At 34.8% G+C, this 9,270-nt stretch overlaps 1 long non-coding RNA gene across 6 annotated transcripts; it reads right to left on the bottom strand.

Annotated features, from left to right (window-relative positions):
- Positions 1-436: 436 nt before the first annotated feature.
- LOC115967961 lies at positions 437-8,493 on the bottom strand. 6 transcript variants are annotated; one of them, XR_004086607.1, is made up of 5 exons: positions 8,105-8,493; positions 7,839-7,900; positions 5,941-6,009; positions 2,203-2,284; positions 437-1,390 (listed from the first exon to the last, which is right to left on the bottom strand). It is a non-coding gene; the product is annotated as an uncharacterized LOC115967961 (long non-coding RNA). The 6 variants fall into 6 exon arrangements; XR_004086608.1 differs by lacking the exon at positions 2,203-2,284 and having other exon boundaries at positions 5,934-6,009; XR_004086609.1 differs by lacking the exon at positions 2,203-2,284 and having other exon boundaries at positions 437-727; positions 5,934-6,009.
- Positions 8,494-9,270: the final 777 nt, after the last annotated feature.

Below are 9,270 nucleotides of genomic sequence, written 5' to 3'. Positions count from 1 at the left end.
ATAGGGCTTAATCAATTATGCCACGTGAAATAAAATTTAAAAAGTGAAAGGAACAAAGAATTTTAAACATAAAAGAGGAACCAAAAAATCCTTTGCCTCCGTTTCCTTCTCTGGTATTTTGGTCCTCTAATGGTGCCCTACCATTTCTCATATTTCTAACTCTCCCAAAGGGTTAATCACATTATCAAAAAAATTACAATCACAAAAACCATAATTTTTCCCTTATTTCCCAATGTCAATCTTTTAGCCGGGGCATAAATCCAATTAGCTTTGCAATAACCAAGCAATACAGAATCACAAGTGCTAATAAGTTCATTTTGTATGTTAATGTTTTTACTTTCAAATATCGTGTAAATAAAGCACAATAGTTTATGTCATATTACCTGTGACTTTTATGAATAAGTAAACTTAGTATATCTTTTCACTCATTCTAAACCACAACAGCAACCAGTAGCCAAAGGTAAATTGTATATGCCAACTTCTAAGTTTCAAATCCAGTATCATAACACATGCAATTACATAAAACATGATTTGACTATGTCTATTCAATTTTTGAGACTTCAGTGCTTTAACTCACTTCCATGAAATTACAGATAAATGTAATCACTATTCTACTAACAAATGTGCAAAGAAACCGTAAACTTTGCATATGAAGAAGAATCCAACACATTTAGACAATATTTATGCATTTTGGTGAGGATCGATTCAGCTCTTACAGAAGATGATCCTGAACAACATTGAACAAACAATTATAATTATGAAAACAAAGAAAGTATTTTAACAAATAAACAAAAGGCAATTGAACAAAAGGAAATTGAACAAACATGACAAAATTGAATGATGAACCACCTTAAACAAAAACAAAAAAACATTTACATTAACATTACTACTTGTTCATTATTCAGTTCACATCATCCCACTTCAATGACTCATCTTACATTGAGTGAACAAAGCAATGGTTGCTAGACACACACTAATACAAATCAAAATTGCATCTCATTATAAATAAAACTTATTGTCTTCAGCAGCATATTTTCAAATTCACCAATCATATCAATTTTTTTAATACAAACTTAAAAACACAAAGACACACATATATAACCTCAAGCAAATTTATTCCTTATCAGATTATGCTCCAAATTTCAATGCAAAAAAGGAATCAAACTTAAGCAAATAATATTTCACATTATCAAAATTTGTGCAATAGCAGTGAATATTTAAATTTCAATAACAAAAATTTATTATTAAACAAAGATGCAAATTTCAAGCATTGGAAAATACAACTTAAAAAGAGAAAGGCAAATGGTTGTAATATAAAGGAAATGAAAGATAGGCTGATAGAAACTCCTGGGGCACTGGTGACTTCCTCATATTCAGCTGCATCCAGTTCCTGCAAATGATGCTTTGGAATCAGCTTAGGGAGAATATGCTGACTTATGCTGATGAGAAAGAAGAAAAGGCAAGGGAAACAAGATTCTAGCTATAGGAATCCATGTTACACCAAAAAGACCAGGACGTATACAAATTGGAAGATTGTAAATGTGGCTATGTATAAAATGGTTCTGACTCTACAAAGGAAGCATGAACTCCTTCCAAGAGCCTGCCTTGAGAGTTCCATCAGCGTGATAGGTATTTGAAATATTGTTGGCACTTGGCAGCCAATATTTATGTTACTTTGTGACAAAAACTTAAGTTTAATCTCCAGCCAGAATGAGTCCCTAGGACCCTGGGACATTGGCTTCTGCCAACAGTGGAAAAGGGGATGTTAAGAATTTAATATTTTCGAATTCAATATTTCACAACCACAAGAAGAATTAGTAAAATCATTGGCTGCTATGTTTCACACTTATATGCCAATAGGTTGAAGTAATAATTCCAACTAAGGCTCTTTTAGAAACACTTGAGTATCAGCACAGCATGTTCATTTGATTCAATCAGGGGGCAGCTGGGAATAAACAATCTTCAATAAGGCTGATCCCTTTTTGAGATCGACTAACTTCTTCTTGTCATTCAATAACTCTATACTAGAGAAATGAATCCATTGATGGGTGAGTGATAAGTTCTGAAATGCTATAAACACTTATACTATTTTGAATTTCACTTTGTTACAGGATGCAGCTAAATCAAAATTGGCTAAACTATTATTTGTATTTGGAGTTCTTGGATAAATTAGAGATGAAATTTGTGACCCAAGGAGCTTACGACACCCGCAATATCATTTAGTTGCTAGATTTGGCATGGACGCTCCTTTGCATTTTCTCACAGAAGCTTCTCCACAGGATATCTGCAAAGACTCTTGATTAGTTCTATAGTAGCGATGCAATCATGCAAACATTGATGGAGGAAACTTAGCCCATATCTCCTTTTCTCCTGTTTAATCAGCATTGCGTGATCTGCTATTTGTTAATTCATTTGCTTTTATTTCCTAGATTGTCTATCTCTCCATATATCAATAAAGATCGTGGTCATTTTGAAGTTCCTCATATTGAAATCCCTTTGGCTAGTCAAAGTGATGAGTATTCTTTTAGTGAAGGCTTTTAGATCTTGTAATTTTTGTTTTTGTTTCTGGGTTGCATATTTATTAGCTTGTGTTACCAATTTGTGGTTTGGGCGTTGGATATCCTTCTCCCCTCCCAAAATTTGAGGAACTATTTGGCATTTAGGAATGATGAAGGCTTGTTGGATATGCTTGCTCTATAATCATTTTAATTGTAAGTTTATATATATATATATATATATATATAACCATTATGATTTTATTTTATTTAGGAATAGGAGACTATAGTTGACAATGTCACAATGTTAGTGGTAACTTAATTCTTGTTTTGCACCTATTTATCTAGGTGAAACTTCTTTGTTCCAGCAACTTCTTCTAATGAAGCAGGTATAATGAATTAAATTGTCAAGAAATATCAGAAGAAGCTAATTAAAAATGACCATCAAGTGGATTAAATTGTGGTTTAACTTTCTTTTGATGTTCTTGCTATAGGTGGTAGGACTGGGACAACTGAATTAAGGATCCCAGGATAAGAAGTCGACAAGCCTAATCCTCTTTTACACTCTTTCATTCCACTACCTTTTCCCTTCTTTTAGGTAACAACCAAAGTAGAAGAGAATCCAAAATCTTTTAATATTAAGGTTAAAATGTAAGACTTACCATCTATATTTCATTATAATTCATTTCAGTCATCTAACTTTGCTTTTGTTTATTTCCGTCCTTTAAATTTCAATTTTATTTAATTAAAGTTTCTCCATTAACTTTTGTTAAATGTTGCAATTAATTGTTTAAATTTTTAATTTTTTTTCTTCAAATTTTTTTTTTTTTATAAAAAAAATCGAATTAATGATTGAAAAATATTTTCTAGATTTTTTTAAAGAAGTTTTTAACAACAATTGATGGAAAGGCTTTAATTAAATTAACTTGAAGTATAGAGGACTGAAATGAAAAAAAGAAAAAAAAAAAAATCAAAGGACTGAAACTAATAGAACTGAGAAAGTGAGTGTGGGGCTCAAAAACGATCACTATTCAAATGGTGACAAAGAAAAGGACTTAAACAATTATTTATTAAAGGAAAAAAGGTAAGAAAATTCCACAATGGGAGATCTAAACAACAAAAAAGATAATAAGGAACAGAAAGACTTCTATTAATATAAGAATTGTTGGATTCTAAGACTTTAAGTTTAAATGTATTAGAACTTCATTTTGTAATGTTGGCAAACCATGATCAAAACGTTTAGTCTTGTTTTAAGACTTGCTCAAAGTATGTTTACGTATAAAGTTGAAATCAAGTGTACTGCAAGATTTATTGTGTAAATCTGCCTGGCTCGATCGATCGAAAATTAGACTCGATCGATCGAAGCTCGTGCAGATTGTTTTTTTGCAGAATTTTCCAACTCAGCCCAAGTGTCTAAAATGTTATGAGGCGCACCTACACTACAATTTCACCATTGCACATTGAGTTTCAAAAATGTAAGTCACAAAACAAACAACACTCCTAATAGAAAACACTTCACCTTTTCTCTCCATGCAAGCCACCCGCTTGCTCCCAAACAACAACTCACCATAGCATACTATATGTATTTATTTTCTTTTGGTCTTCATATAATAACTTTGGAACAGTTCCTTTTATAGTCTAACCTTTTAGGGGTGAAATTCGTAGTTATGGGTGGAATTTGTAGTTTTTTCATTGAATTTAAACTTTTTCAATTGGTTGTTGAGGAAGGAGGAAGTTTTTTCTCCTTACGTATCTTTGAACGAGGCAAACACTTCATGAAGAAAGTATTCATGTGCAAGAATGCAACGTTATGGTTGATGAAGAATATTGAACACACGGTGGTCGGAAACAATCCTAAACAGTTTTTTACGCTTAGGGAAGGAGATACCACATATACTTTGCAGCAGGGAACAAACTCCTTTGGTCAGTTCCTTTTAGTGTCTGAACTCAAAGGTTATTACAACCAAGGATAAGGATAAAATTTTGACTCAGGGAGAGTTTGTGGAGAGGCAGAATTAGGCAAGGGGGTTGCTGGCAATGAATCCGAAATTTACAGGTGCTAAGGTGGGGGAGATTCCGGTGGGCAAGCCTGTTAAGATGGTGGTGGGAGGAGGGGATAGGAGGGAGCATTGCAATAAGGTGGATACTAAATTAGGTGAGCAACTTCCAACAGAAAAGAGGAAATGTGTCCCAGTAAGTTTCAGTTTGAATTCAAAATCAAATGAAAATGGGAAGAGAAGTGATTTAAGGAGATCTAGCTGGATAGGGAGTGGTTTAATTGTGCAGGTTGATGTGAAAGGATGGAGACGGGTATCCTGGGATAGCAATAAAGGGGGAGTAAAAAGCTTTAAATGGGTAACACGGGCTTGTAAGGAACTGGGCAACGGTTTGTTGGGTTTGGGCTCTAACAAGTTGGCAGCCCAAGAGCCAATGTCTAGTTTAGGCCCAAGTTTTTTAAGCCCAAATACCTATGAGACTGGGGAATGTTCTAATATCTCTGTAGGGCCTTCTTTCTTTGCCAATCTTCACGAAAGGTGGGTATTAGCATTCCGACGAGTGACGCAATAGGAATGGGGTCAGAAGAGGGGAGTAGCGAGACTTCACCACACGATTTTGGTCCTACAATCAGTGATTTTGTTGGTGATTTGAGCAAAACATGGGGTAATTCTAAGGATTGGATGCTCGAACTTCGGGACGGGAGGAAATTAGTTATTCTGCTTTCCGCATACCATTCTTCTGAATCCGTGTCGGATCAGACTGCTTCGAAGGGCGTAGTTAAACCAGGTTTGGCTTCTCTTTTTAACGAGGGACAAATTATTAGTTGGGCTCCTGAGTGTGATGGTGTTGGGAGCTCAGTTGTCTCTGATTTTGGGTCAGAGGGTGAGGCTTGGGACTCTGATGAGAGGCTGTTGGATTGGGAACATTTAGGCAAACCATTAGAGGTGGCACCTCTAGCAATGGATAATTCAGTGGTTACGGAGATTACTAAAGTTGAGGAGATAGGGTGTAAGAGGGATGTAGATAACACCAAGTTGTTCTTAGTCATGAATTCTATTTTCCCCTCCTTTTCTACTCAATTTTCCCAGCAACCAAACAAAGTTAGTTCTATAGAAAATTCACAATTCACTTAAACACACGCATAGAGTCAAAAAGGTTTTAAATGGAGGATGAAATGTTGGAGAAAGTGTAACAAAAAGTTAAGAAAATTAATAAGAAAAAAAAAATAGTTAAAAGAGGGAAAGATAGAGTTGGAAGTAAGTAGATGATTTGCATAGATAAATACAATACAATGCAGTAATGCACCGACTGAGATATTACAATATTGAGCATAATATTCTTCTGTAAAAGAGTATCAATTCTGAGTTTCGAAAATGCATTGACAAAACATAAATACATATACTATACTAAAAACATAGACTATTAATTTTCATAGCATACCCCTTACCTTGGTCAGCAACTGAGTATCAAAAGTCTCAAGCAGTGAATAATCCTCACCTATCTTCCCTTGCTCATCCTAGAGAAATAACAAAAGCAAATTAACTAAACTTGCAAATTGCAACTCCGTTTAACTTAACTCCAATTCTTAGCTCCTAACTTAGGAAACTCATGATTAAATCTTAGATTCCTTAACTTAAACATAACTAAATTGTTCTATGCTTGTACTAACGAACACAACATGTTAAAGGCATCCCAAACAAACTAACATGGCAATTACAACTCAACATACAACCACAGAAAACAAAATATAAACTTCCTTGCACACAGAAAATTCTCAAACTAACATTTATACTTCAATGTTCTTTATATCACTTCCCAGAATTGATTTTCTTCTTCAATTGTTCTATTGCTAAAAGAAAAGAGAGAAGAAAGAGGGTTTCAAATGATGTAAACTTGCTTGAGGCCATAAATAGTTGGGCTAATTTCATGATGCAAAAGAATAAAGAATTACTCCTAATGATTGTTTTATGTATTTGCTTTACACAAATTGAAAAAACTGGAAATAAAAATGGGCCAAAGGTCCACACAAATTGAAAAAACTAGGAAGCTAAAATGGGATAATTTAACATGCTTATCTCATTGCTACAAGAGAGACTAGGTCCCAACCACTCTTTATCATACTAAATCTCTAGTTATTTGGCAAAGTTGGTCAGATGCCTTAAAAAAAATTAGAGTTGAAAATGGTATTAAGTTTATTAAGAAGTTACTTTCAAAAGGGTATGATATGGTAATTGAAAATTTAATATTTGCCAATCATATGAGTATTTTAAGAAACATGATGAATGGACAGAGATTAGATAATACTTTTGATCTAGCTTTGTCCGGATGGGTATATACTATATAATGAGATATATACAAAAGAATATAACGAGAAAACATAATAGGTATCATAGATTGATGTTCTTCCAATGCTCATCAGTGCATGATAATTCCATTTTATGACCTAATCAATATTTGGAGGACATGGGATCAAATTAAAAACAATCGAGGCTATATGAAAATCTTCGTCAGTGGATGCAGTGAGAGAGAGAGAGAGAGAGAGAGAAATCATTCATCTCATTCTTTTTCTTCTTATAGCATCTTAATAATTAGCATAATCTGTAATTCCATGCACATGGTGAACATTTGTATCTTTTTAGTTGATAGGCATATAATTATCTTAATTGTTGACCTGTGTTAGAGACTCCTCTCATTTTTATTATGATTCACAATTTTTGTTTTTCTCATTAAGTTTATTTAATCTCAACATGGGTGTAAGAAAAGTGTGGGCCATTTCCTTCATCAACCTTTCAATTTCTCCCACCTAAACTAAGACTTTCTTCACCATTTATAAACACCTGTTTTCCTGACCCTGTGTTGTTGTTGTTGTTGTTGTTAGTTTTCCACAGCCTTATTTTATTTAGCATATGTTGCTATGACTTTTAATTTATTGATCCAATTCAAAGAAATAATAAAATTTTATAAGTAATATATATATATATATATATATATATGGGCCCTTGAATAACCAATCCTGAATTATGTGGGGAAGAGTAAGATCTAGAAGTACTGGTCAATATTAGTGGGTCAATTGGGCACTAAAACAATTGACATGGATCATTTTCCGAACCATGTTTATTAAAAATATATTATATTGTTTTCATACATGCACATTTGAGTGAACAAACAGTATTTCCACTTACAGTTTTTTTCTTTTCCCTTTTTTTTCTACATGGGTAAAATCAAATTATGGGTCTCATTCTTTTCATTTTTTTTTACTACAAGATCTCATGAAAGATGATAAGAACATGGATTAGCTTTTGTTTTTTGTTTTTTTTTTTTTTTTTTGGGACTTTTTTTTCTTACCTGGTATCATTACCCTTCTCTTCCACTCTGCCTCTCTCATCTTTTCCTTGCAAAAATAACTCCTGCAAAATCAAAAACACACCCATGATCCACCCACACGTATATGCTTGTTCCTTAAAATTTAACATAAGGCAAAATTCATACACTTAGGGCACATTGAACCAAAGTGCATTGTCATAAACACACAAATATGAATAAAAAACAAACAACAGTAAGAAAAAAAAGAAAGAAATTGATGATAAAAGGTTGTTTCATTCTCCACTAACCAAACAATCTTTCTTCTTCACCTCGTTGTGTGGCCCACTAGCAACATCATCAGAGAAATCCAAGCCGTTGCTTCCTCCACGGATCGGTGAGAGACGTTGATTGGGTTGCTCAGACGGCTGAGGACCAAAGTGGGCATATCTATCACTTTGTGGGGACAGATTTTCAAGTGGGTGTGAGGCTTTTGGTTGTGTGGTATAAGATTTGACTCTCTCTCTCTAAAAGATTTTTGGCTGGTTTATAACTCAGACCCAGAAGTGAGAAAAAAAAAAATTAGGGAGGGTGACAGCTCTGGAGGAAGGGAAGAATTTGGGGAAGGGTTTTAAAATTTTAAATAAATCATAAACAAGGTCAAGTCTCGAACTAGAGATCATTTGGCAAGACACGTGATGCTCACCATTAAACTAGTGATGCGAGTATACGTTAGAGTTACCTAAATATATATACAAAACTTTAAGTGGGGTAGGAAAATTCCGCCCCTAACGTCTATATTTATTTACAGAAGAACCAAATCTCGCACGTTGTTGAAGAAGATAAAAAAAGTGGGCGAAAATGGCCAAATGGCCATCAAATTCTAACTATTTAGTTAATAGACCCATTTTGAAACTATTTAGCTTTTTAGCAATTCGAGTTTGTGAGAGTCGATTTTGGATTTCAAAATCGAGTCTCTAAGACTCGATTTTGATCATATTTTAAAAATCGAGTCTTACAGACTCGATTTATAAGCTTATACAAAAATCAGATACAGCAGAAAAAAAAATCAAATACAGAAGAAAAAAAAAAGACGACGAAGAAAAAACCCAGAACAAACCAGATCCACCCAGGCCGCGGCGAACCTCAGGCCGCGCGAGGCTGGCGGCCTGGGTCGCGCGGCCAGGCTCGCGCGCGGCCTGGGTCGCCGCGGCCAGGGGTCGCGCGGCCAGGCTGCGGCGTCGCGCTGCCCAGGTCGCGCGACCCAAGTCGTGCGGCCTCTGATCTGATCTCCCTCTCTCTGATCTGATCTGACTCTTTCTTCCTCTGTGATCTGATCCAATCCGGTGAGGTGAGGCGAGGCTGCGCTTGAGACTCAAAGTTTTAAAAAAAAAAAATTTGTTTGTAAATCGAGTCTTAGGGACTCGATTTTGAAATCCACAATCGACTCCCTCAAACTCGAGTTGCTAGTTTGCCA

Source organism: Quercus lobata, chromosome 11 (genome assembly GCF_001633185.2).
Source record: "Quercus lobata isolate SW786 chromosome 11, ValleyOak3.0 Primary Assembly, whole genome shotgun sequence".
NCBI lineage: Eukaryota > Viridiplantae > Streptophyta > Magnoliopsida > Fagales > Fagaceae > Quercus > Quercus lobata.
The sequence above is the reverse complement of the archived record's forward strand: the minus strand, read 5'-3'. Positions and strand labels throughout refer to the sequence as shown.